General features: G+C 36.9%; 1 pseudogene; it reads right to left on the reverse strand.

The window, feature by feature from the left end:
* Window positions 1–10,029: 10,029 nt before the first annotated feature.
* On the reverse strand, window positions 10,030–10,605 carry LOC112849808 (transmembrane emp24 domain-containing protein 2 pseudogene; annotated as a pseudogene).
* Window positions 10,606–19,450: the final 8,845 nt, after the last annotated feature.

Below are 19,450 nucleotides of genomic sequence, written 5' to 3' on the forward strand. Positions count from 1 at the left end.
GCTGGGAAACAAAAAGCTAGAATCAAATTGTATAGGAGTGATTATGTACTGTACAGATAGCAGGACCAGAAACAGAGGTGATTTAACATTAAAAAAAAAAAAAAAGACAAAATCAGAATATTATCAGAATCAAGCATTAACACCATGCCAATTCTAATTCTGTACCCAGAAGAACAGGAAAACAATCACTGAGGATAGAATTCTCTGGCAAAAGTTGGTTCTTGTTGCTCTTCCCTGTATCAATTAAAACGATATCAACAAACAGGGCCTTTTACCACTTTTCTCACTTTCAAATGTACGAGTGTGTATGATTAGCTGAGCTTAAGTTTCATGTGAACATCTGCCTACAAAGGAAGTAAGGAATTTAAGCCTTGATTCAGTTTACAGGGGAATTCACCACTGTGAAAGTTCCGTAAATATAGAGAGGTTTTTCAAAAGATGATGGACTAAAATTTTACATTACAATGATGTGGTAGTAGCTCATATCTGACTAACCCAAATGCAGAGGAAAAATTATCAACTCTAATCAACTCTAATCAAAACATTTTAAAAAGCAACAAAAACAGAATCCTGATGTTTTGAGGGAAAAAAAAATAGAAAATAGGCAGAAATATCAGAGTATTCAACCAATGATCAAGTGTTTGACCAAGGAAGGAAGATAACTGCACTAGTTAAGTTTGCATTAATACAGATTTACACCTGATTACACCACAGTCTTGAAGAACTGGATGACTAAAATGAAGCAGCAATTCTGTTCCAGTGTGAGGAATAACAGTACAGAGTTCCATGCTGAAAAACGCCAAGAGCTGGGGGATTGAGTGGAGTTGGAGAGACTCCCTTATAAGTGAAAGTCACAGAAAAGAATGTCACAGGTAGTGAAGATCTGAAATATTAATATAAACTCTATTCAGACTATCAGTGACCCCTAAATTGCACATGCATAGAGGGGACTCCATAGATTCCAGCAGAAAGCAATGGCTGAAGGACGAGAACAGAGCAGAGATTTCAACCACTATACACTACAGAGGTTTGAAGGTTTGGTGTTGGAGAATAGATAGATGAGTAATACTAGAAAAGAGTCTCTCTTCAAAGAAAAATAACAGAACCCAGAGTCTCTACAATGTATCAACCCCATATCTAGTATATGATTAAAAATACCTAGACATAAAAAGTCACAGGAAAATATAACACACAGGAAAAAAGTAGACAATGGAGAGACACACTGAGATGGCCTATATTTTGGGATTAGAAGGCAAGGACTTTAAATTAGCTGGTATAAGTATTCAAGAATTAGAGAAATAGATGGCCATGCATTTGAATATATAGGGAATTTCAAGGAATAAATAAAAACTATAGAAATAAGGAAATATAAATTCTAGAACAGATGAATACAATATCCAATATGGAAACTTTACTAGATAGGCTTACCAGACATGGTAGAAGAAAATATCAATAAACTTGAATAGATCAAGAGAAATGTTTCCAAAATGAAGAATATAAAGGAAAAAAAAATACTGTTTAAATTATATACTTTCTAAACACAGAATTTAATTAAATTCTCTAAATTATCTGGAATGTTTATTGTCATACCATTTGCTTTTTTCCATCACTCAAAACCACAGTAGATTTTCTTGAAAAATTTAAAATATCCATAAGAACTGAGTCAGCATCTCAATGGGTAATATTCAGGCTTCTAATTTTTGTGTTTTAAAGTCCTCAGTGATTCCGCCATGCAGTCAGACTTACAAACCTCTGCCTTGTTCAACCACATCCACCTCATTCAATTTCTCTAACCATGTTTTTCTATACAAAAGCCAGTTTTGACTACAAACTTGACCACTTAGTTACTTAGAAAGTATATCTATTTATTCAACCAATACTTACTGATAAATGATTCTATTTTTAGTTATATGCTAGATCCAGGAATATAGCTGAAATTACTCAAATAATTTTGTTGTTTGTTTAAAGACAGAAAGAGAAATATACTCAGTCTAGCATCAAAAAGAAATTTCAAGTCTCCACAGTGAAACTACATCATTCCATGGAATTCCTAACTGCTTTTATCATTTAGGCCCAAACCTGCTAATATACAGGAAATGACTATACCACATCACATAGAAATGGTTTAATTTTTAGGTTAATAGTCTTCTGGTGTTAAAAACTTAGTATCAGGGTGCCTGGGTGGCTCAGGTCATAATCTCATAATCACAGGAAAAACCCTATGTCAGGCTCTGTGCTGGGCTTGAGGCCTGTTTGAAATTTTCCTTTTCCCTCTGCACCTCGCCCACTGTGCTCTCAGGTACATGTGAAAACACTCTTTCTCTCTCAAAAAAACAAGCAAACAAAAACTTACTATCTATAAGTTTCAAAAATATTGAATTTACATGTATTTCTTTTGGAGTTTACTCATCTAAAATCCTTAAGCCACAAACTGATAAATTTATCGAATTACATTCAATGCATAAAATGCTGATTAATGAGCATAATGCTTTGAATTATAGGGATAATGTGAGAAGCTAGCCAAGTTCATATCACACATTTTATATATATATATATATATATATATATATATATATATATATTCAATATTATATTATTAAATATATATTTAAATATTGTCATTAGTATTTCTCTTCAGATTGAATCATATTTTTTCTAGCTTGAGACCAAAATGGCCTATAGTGATTATATTTAGTGCCTTATTATATAGAGATAAAATGTTTTCAATGCCATTTTACATATTTTGCTGATATACTATCTAATTTTCCTAGTAACTTATATTTTAAACTTTTATTTTAGATTGAAAATTGATGAGTTACTATGATTTTTATTATCAGAACGTAAAATAAAGATTTTTTTAAATCTCACTAATTTAAATAAATCCCACTCCATCTCACATGAAGATTAGCTGTGTACATGTTATTAATCTTCAGAGGGAAAGATAATAGTGTGCTCCATGTTTACATCTGGCCTGATAGGTGTGTGTGATGTTCCCCTCATTTTATAAATTTATAAAAGAAAGGATTACTTCTTACTAAGAAAGTTATTCCCAGGGCGCCTGGGTGACTCAGTCGGTTGAGCCTCCGACTTCAGCTCAGGTCATGATCTCACAGCTCATGAGTTCGAGCCCCGCATTGGGCTCTGTGCTGACAGCTCAGAGCCTGGAGCAAGCTTCTGATTCTGTGTCTCCCTCTTTCTCTGCCCCAACCCACTGGCATTCTGTCTCTTTCTCTCTCAAAAATAAATAAACATTAAAAATTTTTTTTTTTTAATAAGAAAGTTATTCCCTCCTAGTTACAAGGCTGAAAATTGCTGTAAGTTGCCATCAGATGGATGTCAAGTACAAAGCCACTAGGTGGCAAAATTTAATTATCTGTTCAGATTCTCCTCCATCCTCTTCCCAGAATTGCATCTAGATTCCAGGGACCAGGCAGGGGTTTTCGATATTGTTGAGATCTTGCATTGGGTTGGAAGTAGCACCAAATGTTAACCACAGAGGTAGACTTACTCATTAGTCTGGAGATCACTGCTGTGTCCACTTTGTCCCAGGCACAAGTACAAGCCCTCTCCAGATCTGCCAGGTCTGTAGAACAAACATTTCTTAGCTCAAGTCCACAGAATAATTATGAAGCTCCCCTGTCACTCCACCCGCTGCATGAAATCCATTAATTTGACTAAGCACCTTGCTCTTTTTTGAAAGCAGTGTCCAGGATGGGGTGACAGAGAGGTTCCTCTGCCTCATAGTTATAACTGGAATACTCTACAACTGTCAGAGGTGATGCATAAATACAACTTCAAAACATGAGGGCTTTTAACCCCTCTGCCATAGATCGGGATTGGTCCTGGAGAGAGAGAAAGTCAAGTATAGTATACAGATATTGGTGTGTTGGGGTAGTAAAGGGGAAGGGGAGGGCAACTAAACGGCTAGGCTATGGATAGGAGAGAGGTATTAAGGCTGAAAAATTAGATGCAGTCTTTCAACCACACAGGGAAATTCGGTTCTTTGCTGCTCTCTGCCAGTAGCTGTGAATACTCCTCAATCAGAATCACCTGGAGGGCTTGTGAAGCCACAATTGGCTGGGACAGTTTCTGATTCAATAAGAAGAGAAACCTAAATTGGAGAAAGGTGGGGCAAGTTGGGGGTCAGGTGGTTATAACACCTGGTGCTACTCCTGGAAAGGACTCATGGCGTTGGGGGAGGTAACCATTCACCCGTGTTATAGACCCAAACCATGCATACACCAAGACGCCTTGCAATTTACTCTTTATCAATATATCCAATGGCATTGTGTCTTTAGACACTTAAAAGTTTCAAAACTAGAAACAAGCAATCCAGTGATATTAATTTGCCCTTGGCTAATGTATCAGTCTTGATACTTCCAGTTTGCCTTTGCTTGGTTAGACATCTTTGGTTTTATAAAACTTTGGTTCACTCAACCCAGCCATTGATCTACTGACTTAATGTTTAAAAAGTACAATTTGTATAAACCCATTTTGTTACATGAGACAATTTCAGCCTTTGTTTTCTTTATAGATTAAAAAATATTTTTGTTAGCAGTAATGAAGAAAAAATCAACATGCATAAAGCAAAGTATCTGCATGAATATTTCGTATTGTTTTATTGTTTAGTTGTATGGATCTCAGTAACTTAAAATTTCAAGGACTGTCTGCAAATTGGGGAACAATTCATGTTAAAAGACTGCCCTCTTGTGACAACGTCTTGTATGTTTTACTGGTAAAATGACCTTATACCCTCTAAAATACAATTCATAATAGCATTAAACAGATATAAAACCTCGATGTGGTTTCTTTTCGTTAAAAATTTTATTTTGTTAAAAAATATCTTGCTTTTATGGCAATTTTAGGTAATGAATTGTTCTGATTAGGTAGATGTTCCTGGGAACTGAAATTTAAACCCATCTCATTATTTAACTAATTTATTAATACATATATTTCCAATATATATGGCCCACTTTTCTGCTTTTAAAAAATTAGTTAATTTTGCTACACACTGAGGTGTCAGTGGCGTACATCACAGAACTTAGAAACTCATCTATGTTACTGTAACTATGAATGTCACCCCCAGATTGAAGAGTCAGTTAATCAGTAAGTATCACTAGTTGAAAGATAAATAGTTCATATCTTCTGGCTTTGAAGAGCTCTTGGTCTAATACAGGAGATAGGTCATGTAAGCAATTACAAAGAAAAATCACAAATGCTACAGTACAGGTGTAAATACTACACCTGGAAATATAGAAGAGAAAGTACTTAGCTTTTCTGTAGAGAACTAGGGAAACAGACTAGAAACAGCTAACATTGGAGACACCTGACATTTGAGTAAGACACACAGGATTTTATTATATGCTAAGTACTCCCTAGATGCTGGAAATGTATTAATGAAAATATTTAATCCCTACTCTTAAGGAACTGAGTTGTAATGGAAAAACAACACTGTAGACAATTTGAATACAATATGATAAGCGTTTATAACGTTCTGTGGATGTTCAGTGGATTTTCTCTCCATATCTCTTGAAACTGTTCCCTTCTTTTCATTTTATCACACCCTATAGTTACAAATATAGTTACTGTGGTGTTTTGTGATGTTAATTTTGTTTTCTTCCAGTATTTTTTCTAGGTCTTCTTCCCAGTTCTAGGAGCAAAGTTATTCTGGGCTCACTGACTTAGAGGAATGTAAAGAAAGCATTTTATGGAAAGTAATAGTAAGTGACCTACAATTCTCTCTGACTCATAACTTCTAAAAACTTAAGCCTTAGAGCAAATTTAGAAGAATCGTGGAACTGGTGGAGAAAAATATTTTTATGATTGAGAAACACAGTATAAATGTGAAAGGAGACAGATTTTCCCCAGATTAGGAAGAAATCCACTCTCTGCACCTCTACATTCTGTCCTCATGGTTGAAAGGAGGGGAAAAGAGAAGTGTCCCTTGATCAGCAGTGGAGACCTAGAAGCTATTTCCTAGAAATACCCCATGAGATGTAAAGATCCCAGAAAATTTTTTTAAAAAGTTACAATGGTGTTTAGGCAGAAAGGGCCATGGGCAGACTCATGAGAGGATGTTTGCACTCCAGACATGAGCAAGAAGCAACATTGGACTTGTGGGCCTCAATGAGTCCTGCAGAAATAGCAAAGGAGAGGCAGACAGTCAACTGAACACCTGACTACCATCTGTCCCCACGCTCTGACTCTGCTTACCAAAGCTGTGCTCTGACACCCAGATGCCTTCTTCAGCACTAAAGCACCACTCTCCCAGCTCCTATGGGTGCTGATAGCTGACTCCTTGCAGAAATGTCACAGGTGAATAAAAACATCTTAAACAAGTTCACAGACCCTTCTCAGAGACAGCCGGTATCCAAAGACTGGCAAATGTGGGTGTATAAAGTCCTGGCTACTTTACTCCAAATTAGGATAATTTGAGACCCATCAGAGTCAAGCTACCAAAAAAAAGGGGGTGAGAGGAGGGAGGAAAATTAATTTATCAAAGACAATAATTATTCCTGATAGAGTGACATCAAAATTGCAATTAAACACAACTTTAATGATTAGTTAAATAAAAAGTTTAACTCCAGTGGGATACAGAAGAGATTGGTAATGGCTTTGACTCCAGGGCAAGGAACTCTGGATAGATGTATTTTTAGTAAATTTTGATTCACTGTCATGTCAAGAGATTAAACCCTTAAATAAGGAATAGGAAATTCTTTGTGACAACATTACACATATATTTCAAAAGTTCTGTAATTCATACAATGTATACAGACATGAAACATATGGCCTAGAAACCCTGTTATATATGCTAAAGGGGTCTTAACTGATAAAAAGACATTGATATAAAAAAATGCATGTGATGCATTTGATTAAATTATTTCATGAAATGTGAGAATTTCTAAAAATGTCAAAGAAATCTAAATGCCTTACATAATATGTATGATTAATAAATATTATAAGTAGATAATTTATTTTTATTCACAGCATAACTTACATGTTCAATTTTTATATTCAATTGTACTCACTTGAAAATTGAGGAGATTTCTAACCCTGTTTCCCCTCGCCCACAGGGGGATGTAAGCAGATATATATAGTTGTAAGTCAGCGAGTTTTCCCATCCAAGTACTAACCAGGCCCGACCCTGCTTAGCTTCCGAGATCAGACGAGATCGGGCGCGTTCAGGGTGGTATGGCCGTAGACAGTCAGCGAGTTCTCCTAGGAAAAAGGAGAAAATAAAAACAACGTTGAAGATCCTTTATCGTGATGTCTATTTAAAAAGAAAAAAAAGGAACAAACAAAAAAATCCTTATTCTGGAGAACAAATGACAGAGATAGGATGCAATTCAGAGCTACCGAGGATGGACCTAACTCACTTGGAATATATATGATTGGCAGGCATGGATTTGCAAAGCACTTCTACTAGCTGCCCCTCAAATAGCAGGTACCAGCCAGATTGACCTCTACTATGTACATCAACTCATCCTGCTGTTTTCCTCACATCTCTGCTATTGCCGGAAGAGAAAATCTATTAAGATTTTTAAACTAAAGCCCATGCAATTGTTAAGTGGATGATCTACAGTAATCCTCAATTGTTTCTCTTATTTTGCCCCTCACTCCATTTGAGCCCGCTTACGGAACTTCGGCTAGATTTTCACTTTGATGGGGCTGCAAAGGGGGTCTCAACATATTTAGAAAAAGGATGAAAAAATGATGTCATATTAGAAGGCTACATCTATACAACACATAAACTTTTCTTTCTCTCCTGCCAGAAAGTTGTGACAAAATGCAAAGTATTGCTATGCTGAATTTCTCCATCTTCTTGGAGATGCTTGCCGTCCTCACCTAACATCTTTTATTATCCTACTCCGTGTGCCCAGGGCCCCAGCACCAAGGTAGGAAACAACTCTTTCAGTAAAGGATATGAAAGATACATCCTTTTGAAAATATAAGTATGTTCATGGCCTGTTCTTACCTCAGAATCTTAAGTAGATCTATTTATAGTAAATCCTTTTCTGTGATACACAAAACTTCATATAATCTCACCTGCCTGTATCACGTCTGTTCTTCCTTCCTGCCTCTCATTCTACAACTGTACCATACTCTTCTATATTTCTCTCTTTGCATGTACTAATCCCTAACCATCCATCAAGAACCAATTTTATTTGTTTGTTTTTAAAAAGAATTGATTATTTGTTGAACTGGGGCAGATTAGATAACAACGAATTTTAAGTTTACATCTTTTTTTAATATTTGAGAGAGAGAGAGAGAGAGAGAGAGAGAGAGAGAGAGAGAGAATGAGAACAAGCAGGGGAAAGGCAGAGAGAGAGGGAGATACAGAATCTGAAGCAGGCTCCAGGCTCTGAGCTGTCAGCACAGAGCCCAATGCGGGGCTCAAACTCCTGAACCAAGAGATCATGACCTGAGCTGAAGTCATATGTTTAACCAACTGAGCCCCTCAGACACCCCCAAGCTTACATCTTGTAATTCAATTTTGAAGTGCTTTCACACACACACACACACTGGCATTGCAACAGTTGTCTTAAGGTAAAATAGTCACCTTAAACTGTTGTAAGTAATATTACCCAAGACTGAAAAGCTGTTTGTCCTGAACAAGAAAACCTGTAACATATTCAAATCAATTATATAAAACTCATTAGTTTTCTCTTTATAAAGAACCCCCCCCCCCAAAAAAAAAGTACAAGTAACTAATATACCTCAGTCACAATATAACTCTGGATCATCCCCTCACCACTACCAAATGTTTCTTTTATTTTAAGCCTGTCATCAGAGACCAAGAGAATTTTTTTTTCATTTTATACAAGACAAAGCCCACATGTGCCAAAAAAGAAAGGCCCAAGAGAAACAAAAACAAAATCCTAGTACTGACAATGATATTCAGTACCCTAATTAAACAAAGGCCAAACGGCCACTGATAAAACAGTGGCTGTGTATCATGGCAATTAAATTCAAGGGACTTTAACCCTTTGGCATCAGAAATCCAGATTTTCCCAATTTCATGAATGCGTGTTTCCTACATGCTGAGAGTAGAGAATGTGGATGTGCCTGCATAGCAAGGAAAGAGGTACTGTTTGTTGCAATATAGAGAGAACTAGCTTTAGGAGAGACTTCTTACAAGGCTAGGCAGAAACCGAAAAATGGTTATTAGCTGGTTGCGTCATCAATTTAATTGGAAGTGATTGAGTCCTAAGGTTCAAAATACCAATTTGGTGTGTGTGGGGGGTGTAGTTGGGTTAAGACTTACCTTTAAAGAAAAAGCAAGAGAGACAAGCATAAAAGTACCAACCTAGTAACATACTCCTGTCAGAGCTCTGCCAACAGGATGGGTACAAAATGTCAAGATTCAGACTGTTGCTTCTCATAAGGACTGAACAGAATGAATCTTTAATACTTGAGCTGCAGGGTAAGGGATCCAAAGAATGCAGTCCTTTTAGTTAAAGTACTGTCAGTAACGTACTATTCCAAACAAACCCCATTTTATCGTGAAAACAAAAGGAAGATATAATCGGGACTATATGCCTATCTTTCACTTACAGGGTTTGAGTTCTGACAGACCTGTATAATGCAGGCAGAATTCAAATAAGAAATTATGCCAATCGATTGTCAGATCTTCACTACAACTTTCCTAAAAAGGCGTTTTCACTCTATACCTTCTCTTTTTTAGCTTATTTATTTTGAGAGAGCAGGGGAGAGCCAGAGAAAAGAAGAGAAAGAATCCCAAGCAGGCTCCACACTGTCAGCACAGAGCCCCATATGGGGTTCAGTCTCACAAAATGTGAGATCATGACCTGAGCCAAAATCAAGAGTTAGACACTTAACCAACTGAGCCACACAGGCGCTCCGGCCCCAATATCTATTAATCACAAAGAAACATAAGCTGTGAATATACAGTTCCAAAAGTAAAATTATAGAAACTAATGACATTATTATGACCTAGATATTTGGTAAACAGTGAATTATGATTTTGAGATCATCAAAAAAAAGGCTTTCTGAACAATCTTCCACACTTCACAAAACTCTCTTCATGTAGTAGATCTGTCCCAGTGTCGTGGCAACTAGAACAAGAGCTTCAAAGAAGGACCAAAGGGCCACTCTGCTGTTTGTGTTTCCACTAATTACTCTGTGTATTCTCTCCGAACTTGTATGCATTCCTGCTTGTGCTTTACGCTTGTCATTGTCACTGCCAACTCATCAATCATTTCTTCTAGCTTGTTCTCATGAGCTTCTCTTTCCATGCCTTGTCCTTTGGGGACTTCCCCAATATCAGTGGTGAACATCATTCTTTGGAGTCATGGTAGACATTCTGTCCCTAAAACAAAACTTAATATGTTCCATCCATATGAGCAGCCAATATGTATTTCCCACTGATCAATCTGTCTCCTTTATAAACTCTTTTATTGTCAGGCCCTGTAATTTCCACATCTATGTCCAGGAAGCCACCCTTGGCCACCTGGAAGATGAGGCCCATGTTGATGCCTGAGGCGACCCGCAGTCCTCTGCATGCACATCAATGCCGATGAAGTAGCCCAAGGCTGTGGCCTGAAGCGTGGCCAGGAGCACCAGCCACTCAGGGATCATCACCATGGGGAGACTGGGACTGAAGCCAGGACCCAGAGCAGGGCTTCCAGAGCCACCACCACCACCACTGCCACCACTGCCTCCTCAGCCACCATCACCTCAGCTCCTTCAAGAACCAATTTAATCATCTCTGTTATCCACTAAGCCTTCCCTAACCTCCTCTGCTGAGACTGATACTCAGCCTTTCTCTACGCCGCCTCTTGGAGTAATCATTATTTCTGCAGCTACTGATGGGGTTTTGGAGTGACAGGGGTTTGGAGGTGACAGCAAAGAAAGAATTCTTGAAGACGTCTGTGGTGCAAAAAGGTAATTTTATTACAGCACTGGGACAGGACGAGTGGGCAGAAAGAGCTGCACTGGGGTTGTGAAGAATGACTGGTTATATGCTATGGAGTTGGGGAGACAAAATCAAGAGGAAGGTTCTTAATGGGATCTATATGCTAAAGAAGACTCAAAGATGACTGGATGCCTAGCTAGTGTCAAACTAAGGTTGTTTCCCTGTAGAAAAGCATTATCATTAAAACAGTAAGGAGTTCCTGGAGATTAGGCTATTGATAAGATTGCCTCTTTCTTGATAAGATTGCCTCTTTCTTGTAATGTACTAAGATGTCTGTAAACTGATGGAGACTCTATCAGTTTAATCCTTTGTTTTCTGTCCTTTCCTTTGTTCATCCAGGAGTGCCTGAAGAATATCAGCCATCTCCCACTTGTGGGAGGGGGATATTGTTAGCTTGTGTTTGGCCCTCAGCTTGCCTTATGCTCCCTCCATCAGTTATCACGTGGTATATCACAACATATGTTTATACAAACAAGTAGCTTTCTCATTACAATATAAATTCTTTGAGTCTAAGAATTCAAGCTTTTCCATTTTTGTACTCCAAATACCTGTCATAGTTGAGGAAGGCTTATTGAAGAGATTGATTGAGATGTTTAAGTACACAGTAACCACACTCTTTTCAAGGAGATGCATGAAAAACACTTAAGTGTTTTCAAAATATTTTAAAGCTTCAAAGGCAAGACTTCAGGGATACACCCTCTAAAAAGTATTTCAAGAAATAGCCATGACAATATTGTAGGAGATTAGCAAAGCTGGAGGAGCAAAGCTGCCTGACTTTGAGACTTACTATAAAGCAACAGTAATCAAGACAGGGTGGTATTGGCAGAAGAATTGACAAATAGATCACTGGAACAGAATAGATAATGCAGAAATAGACTCACATAAATACAGCCAGCTGATTTTGGATAAAGTAACAAAGGTAATACAGTGAAGCAAAGATTGTCTTTTCAACAATGGTTGAATAATGGAACAATTGAACATCCACAGGCAAAAAAAAAAAAAAAAAATGTATCTAGACAATGATCTTACCCTTCAGAAAAATCAACTCAAAATGGATCATATATTTAAATGTAAAATGAAAAGCTATTAGACTCCTAGAAAATAACATAGGAAAAAAACTTAGACAACTTTTGGCATGACCATGACTTTTTAGATACAACATTAAAGGCAGGATCCATGAATATAATAATTGATAAGCTAGACTTCATTATAATTAAAAACTTCTGCCCTCTGAAAGACAATGCCAAGAGAGTGAGAAGACCAAGCTACAGACTGGGGGAAAATATTTATAAAAGACACATCTGGACTTATCCAAAATATACAAAAAAGTCTTAAAACCCAACAATAAGAAAATGAACAACCCAACTGAAAAATGTAAAAAAGACCTTAATACACACCTCACAAAGAAGATATATGGATAGCAAATAAGCATGTGAAAATATGCTCAACATCAAGTGGCATCAGGGAAGTAAAAATTAAAACAACAGTGAGATTCCACTACATATCTATTAAAATGGCCAAAATCCACAACACCGACAACACCAAATGCTGGTGAGAATATGTAAGAACAGAACTCTCATTCATTGCTAGTGGCAGTACAAAATGGTATAGCCATTTTGGAAGACAGTTTAGCAATTTCTTATAAAACCAAACATACTCTTATCATACAGTCTAGCAATTGTAGCACTTAGCATTTACCCAAAGGAATGGAAAACTTATGTCTACACAAAAACCTACACATTAGTGTTTATAACATCTTTATGCATAATTGATAAAACTTTAAGGAAGATGTCCTTCAGTCAGTGAATGGATAAATAAACTGTAATATATCTAGATAAATGGGATATTATTCAGTGCTAAAAAGAAATGAGTTACCAACCCATGAAAAGACATGGAGGAATCTCAAATGAATATTTTTAACTGAAAGAATCCAATCTGAAAAGGCTATATACTGTATGATTCCCTTCAAAAAAACAAACAAACAAAAAACTATGGAAACAGTAAAAACCAAAACTATAGAAACAATAAAAAGACAAGTGGTTGCCATGGATTGGGGAAAAACAAAGGATAAATAAATAGAGCACAGAGAATTTTTAAGGTCATGAAAATACCTTGACTGATATCATAGTGATCGATATATGTCACGATACATTTGTCCAAGCCCATAGAATGTACAGCACCAATAATGTAAACTATGTAAACCATAATGTCAACAGTGGACTTTGTGTGATTATGAGGGATCAATGAGATTCATCAACTGTAACAAATGTATCACTTTGGTGGGGGATGTTGATAAGGAGGGAGGCTCTGCAAGTGTGTGAGCAGAGGTGTTAGAAGGTGGAGGAGGGGAAGTATGCTCCACATTAGGAAGGCACTTTGAGACCAAAAAACAAAGCAAGTCCCTCCTGCAGTTTACACAATTTTATTCAAGGTAACTTACTGACTGGCGATAAGGCAGGCAGATGATCCAGATGCTATGCAGCTATTCTCCCCCAAATCTGGATCTTAATCTGATTGTATAGAAGGAGAGGATACTGGTTATCTAAAGTGATGCCATCTGTGTGCTAGAGGAGAGGGAGGGGAAAGAACTATGTTATCTCTAATAGTTATCTGACCAACTTTAGGGAAGATCAGAACAAGCCTTCCTGCACTGAGGTCAGGATATACAATAACCTTCAAGGGGCCTGGAACATGTAGCCCCAAGGAAGGTCATTGCAAGTATGTAAAAAAGACAGAAGGCCAAATATGGTCAGTATTGTCAGCAACCCTACAAGAGGTATACAAAAAAATCTTTGTACCTTCTCCTCACTCTTGCTTTGAAGCTTAAACTGCTCTAAAAAAAAAAAAAAAATAAAGTTTTAATAAAAGAAAATGTTTCAGGCAGTGTCTGAATTGAGACCATGTGGATTACAATCAAGCCAGATGACCAGCTTCTAATGACCTCATAGCACAACCTTGCCCTGACATATATTGTCCACACAGCATGGCTGCTCTGTAACTGCTAAAGTAGCTGACACCAATGACCAATGAACAATACCTTGCTTCTTGCCTCTACTACATGTAAAGGGAGTGGTTACCCCACATCCAGGTAATAGTGTATTATTCTGTTATGTGCTAGGCATTATAATTTCTTCATCCTCACACCACCCCTGTGAAGAAAGCATGATTATTATCACCGTTTCTCAGCTGAAGAAACTGAGGCAGAGAGCTTAAGTAGTCAGATGAAGACCACACAGATGGTGTGTGGCAGATTCAAGATTTGAACTCGGGAAGCCTAGCTTCTGGGCTTGGACCTGAAACCACTCTCAGTCACCACAGACCCGTTGTAGGAGTCCTCTCCCACAGAGTCAGAATCCTAGGCATTCCAGGTCTGTGAAAATGCACTCAGAAGGGTTTAAGACATGAAGTCCTGAAGGACGACCACTAACCTTCTGTAGCTTATTTTGTAAAATGGGATTTCAGGGAGGAACTAGTGACAGTAACAGAGGCACAGCATATTTTCTCTTATAAATTTATTCATCACAACGTTTTATGCCTGAACACATAGTTTGTATGCTCATTGCACAGTTATAAATAGATACACTCAATCTGGTAAAATGTACAGAAAGTGGGCAGAGTATTTATAATCTTGAGAAAATGCTTCAAAAAGAGTCCCATTCTCAGGCTCTTTTGGCTCAGATATAGGGACATTCATGGACCAGATTCCTTACCTCTTGCTTGGTATCCTTGAATGTAGGTATTCCAGGTTGAGTCTACTTTTGTTCCTAATACCATAGCAGTTGGTTCATCCTGGAGTTCTACAGAGTTCTTCTGTCTAATTTAGATATTCTGATGTCCAGACAGTTCTTACCATTAAGGGATGATACTTCATGGGCATTTCTGTTGAGATATTTCTTCTCAAAAGCCAATTCCATTTTACCCACCTACATTTGAAAATGAACCATTTAATTCATTTATTCTAATCTTTTTCTTTGCAGTCTAACGATTTTATAACATAAAATAAACTCTACACTCATTATGACAACTAGGAATAATGACTGGCATTATTTTTGCATGCCACTTCACAATATTACTATCATTTTTTCTTTATAATATAAAGTTAATACCTCTTAGTTATTTCAATCATTCCTATTTAAACTAGTACTAAATAAAATTAAATTCATAGTATCCTTCTAGACTCAGAAATTGGAGTATTTCTTAATACCATTTTAGAATATGATAGCATACTGGTGGTGCATTATTATGTAGAAAAATAACTGGTTAAGAAAAACTGGATTAAAAAAAACTGGATTTGGGAGGTGTTCGTGGGTATCTCATTTCTGCCCAATTTATAAGCACTGGCTGCCTTTTTTGAATATCTATTCAAGAACATTTGTATAGGAAACAGGATTATAGATTAGTGTCTCCTTTTGGAGCAAAGGAAAGGCTTGCTTACTGTCCAGTGTAATATAGAAAATGTCTCTCTCTTTGGGGAAAAGTTCTGGCACATAAGATGCCATAATAGAAGATGTAGGTTCCCTAAGCTTGTGGCTGTCCTCCTGCGGTACCACGTACAGGCATTACTTGGCCCCTTTGTGTTGTCCTGTGAGAGCTGTGTACTCCCGCTATGCTGTTGCTATGAGCAATAGTTTGTTGTTCCCCACCCCCCCGCCCTGCCACCTCTGAGCCAGAAGTCCTATGTCTTTAGTGAACATCCATAAAACTGTGGCAAGAAAACTTGTTAGCTTGCAAGTAGGGTAACGTCTCAGACCCTTCTAAGTTATTGACAAATATGATCTGAAAAATTTAACGTGTATTTTTATACATATATACATGTGTGATGTGGGGAGAGAAAAAGAGAAACTAAGAGGAAATGCTAATAGGGATAGGATTTTATGATTTTTGAGTTCTACTTCTTTTTGTTTGTCCATTTTTCTGCCACTGATATAAACATAAAAAAAATCAATGTTTCATACAAATAACATAGGTATACTCTATTGTCAATGTGAATTATATCTCTTTTACAGTTGTAGTTTCAGTGCTTTCAAACTTAGTAATATAAAGTAGTTGTTAATGTCTCTATATTCTTTTACATCCTACCACTCTCCAGCATTTTATTTGTTACAAGGGTAGCTGATTTTATTGTGTTTTGTTGTGAGGCAGTATTACCATCAACAAATAACTTTAGAAATGAGTACTCAGAGTTAGTGGTGCTTGTAGTTGGTAGTAATACATAATACAATATGTTACTAGAGTGTATTACATAAAATACCTATATAAGCTACACATCATATATCTTCTTTGTTGTCTATCAAATTTATACGTGTTTTATATATGCATGTTTCCAGTTCACATTTTAATTGGGCAAAACTTCCAGATAAAAATACTACTAATAGTGTTAACAGGTTACCTTACCTTGACTATGATTTCAACAAGAGTAGCTTGACTGTTGTATTATTAATTAAAATGAAAACTTTCCTTTTATTTGTAGTTTAATAAAGTTTTATTTTGTCCTCCCTTTTTTTGAGATGAGTTTTAGGTTTTGTACTGGGTTGAAGAGTATCTCCCCAAGTCCACATCCATTCAAACCCTAAGAATGTGACATTATTTGAAAATTGGGTTTTTGCAGATGTAATTAGTTAAGATGAGGTCATGCTGGAGCTTTCCTTCCCTCAACTTCCATATCTAATAAGTGGCATGACCTAGTTCTACCTTCAGAATACTTGAGCTTAACCACTACATCCAACAAAACAAACACACAACAGCAACAAAAACATCATAGACCAAGCCACCACGATCACACAGCCTTCTTAGTGGTTTCTCTGCTTCCAAACTTACCTGCCTACCTAAGGTGCCCTTCCAGTAATGAAACACAGCCATTGTTATTCTCATGTGTGAATTATATTATTAATGGTTTCATATTATATTTAGAATATAATGCAAACTATTACCATGACCAAGAAGATGTTTAAAATCTGGCATCTGCCAATGTCATCATCCTCAACTCCTGCAATCATGCCTCTGGATTTCTAGACTCCCAGCTCCACTGGCCTTCTTCCTGTTTCTCCAACACACTTTCCTTCCTTGGGTCATTATACTTGCTATACCTTTGCTGCAAATGCTGTTCCCTAGATCCTTACATGGGTGGTTCTGCCTTATCCCCCAGGTCTCTTCCAGGGAGGCTTGCCCTGACCATTTCAACTAACTCAGTCCCTCTAGTATCACTATCTCTTTTCACTGTTATTTTTTCTTACTGCCTTATCACTCTCTGAAATCATATTTTTGTTAATTTATTTAGTCTTTGTCTTACCCACTAAAAACTAAGCTTTCTAAGTTCAAGAACCTGCTCACTTTGCTCATAGCTGTGTTTCCAATAAAATGTCAGGCACATAATAAACATTCGGTGTATGTTTGGATGAATGAATAAATGAGTGAATGTTTATGTAAACGTATCTAATTTGCACATTCTGTAACACATCCTTCTAGAAGCACCACATAGTTTTTCTTGTTACCATCCATGGTATACCTACTCCATGTTTCAGAAAGTATATTGCTTAACTTTTGCTACATAACAAACCATCCCAACACAGTGCCTTGGTCTATTGCATTTCTTCAAGTCTGGGCCAATTCTACCAATCTTTCTGCTTGTGGTCAATCTGTTGAGTGGCAGTTGTTGGCTGAGGTGTATCATTTCTCCTCCATTCAGTGTCTCATCCTTCCAGCAGCTTAGCTTGAGCATTTTAACATGATGTCCCTGGGATCCAAGGGCAGGAAGTATTTGTCAGGTCTCAGGTTGGGTTACATTTACTATTGTCCCAGTGGGCAAAGTAAGACACATGTTCAAGCCCAGATTTAGGGTTTGAGGGTATTACATATGGGAATGACTACTAGGAGATTTGAACAAACTAGGCAATATTACAGAAACAATCTACCACAGGTGGAAAGCCACATAGCCTGTCTATATTAATTTCCAATCATATAATTTTCCTGGTTTTGTGGGATACTGATGACTAAAAAGTCAAATAATGGAAGAGAATCTGAAGAGTGGAAATTTTCTTGCTCTCAGAAAGTTACGGATTTCCAGTAGGTAAATGTCCATACACCTCTAGTTGGAAAGTGAAATGGAATCACAGTGCAATGGGTCACCTCTCTACCTGCCCAATGGGGGCATAATGGGGATCAGCTCAATTATCTGCCTGAATGTCCCATTTGTGTGTGATTATTATAACTTCCTGCTGAAATTTGGAATATTATATTTAATTTCCCTATGCTGCAGATATTTTCAATCCTAGATTCTGTGTATTTCCTTGACTTGTTCAAATGAAAAGGAGGTAAGGGTGAATCTGGCACTACTGCTTGCCATCATCATAACCCTGAGGTGCTTTCCACATTTTTCTTTATATTAAAATTGTGCCTATATTCAAATCTATAAATATTGGTCAAGTGTTACTTTTTTGTACAGATTTTAGGACAATATGATTGAAATAAGATAGTCCGTATCATCAGTAATTCATTATTTCATAGAAACTATATCTTGTGTTTCACAATGAAAGTTTTTCGGGGGGTGTCCTAGGCCATGTGGTTCTGAAAATACATTCCATTTAATCATTAAAATAAGATGTAATACTGATAAATTCTAATTCTCCTTCTCTCTCTCTCTCTCTCATCCCATACCCCCCTAACTTAAAAAAAGTGCTCTGCTAACAGTAAGCCCATTTTCCAAGTTATTCATTCTTCATTTACTTTGACAACCCTTATCTTGGAAACGTTCTCCATAGACATTTTCCCAATTAAACATGTCTCCTATCAATTGTTAAAGAGTAACAAAATTAACAAGTATTGGAAAATAAAAAAAACTCTTTGATAACTTATGACAAGTACAACTGAAAAAGGTCCGGTGGTTTCAGAATCTATACCTTTCGCACACTTTGTTGTGTGTGTGTGTTTTTTTTTCCTTTTCCCAGGTAGTTATTTTTAATAGGCCTGAATTTTTATCATTCTTCTATGTGTTTAGAGTGTTAATGTTTTAATACTTCAGTGATACGTGTGAAAGAATTTTTAAAATTCAGCTCTAAACACAAAAATTATTCTTAAATACTCTGTTTTGACTAACATCATCTAATGTTAAAATCTGGTTTTACTACATTTACTACATTAGAAAAGAGCTTAAGGCATAGATAATCTCAAATTTGCTGTACAGGAGAGCTCTGTGATCTCTAGCCAGAACCACTTGTAACATTTTGTTCTTCTAAATAGCTTGCAGTCAATGGTCACTGCCCACTCTTCCCAACTAAGCTAAAAAATATTTACTGCTTCATTTAATTTTGCATTTATCATTCAACAAATATTCATGGAACCCTTGAAACAGGTGAGTTAGTCATCTAAACCCTGAAAATACAAAGATGTATAATACAAAAATTTCCTACTCAGGAAAATCACATCTTTGTGACGGATATAGACAAGTAAGCAAAGAGTTAACATCCCAGGCTGTAACAGAGACATGAAATAGCATCTCTGGGAAACACAGGAGGAGGC

This window comes from Puma concolor, chromosome C2 (assembly GCF_028749965.1).
Source record: "Puma concolor isolate L17-30 chromosome C2, mPumCon1.1.hap2, whole genome shotgun sequence".
Lineage (NCBI taxonomy): Eukaryota > Metazoa > Chordata > Mammalia > Carnivora > Felidae > Puma > Puma concolor.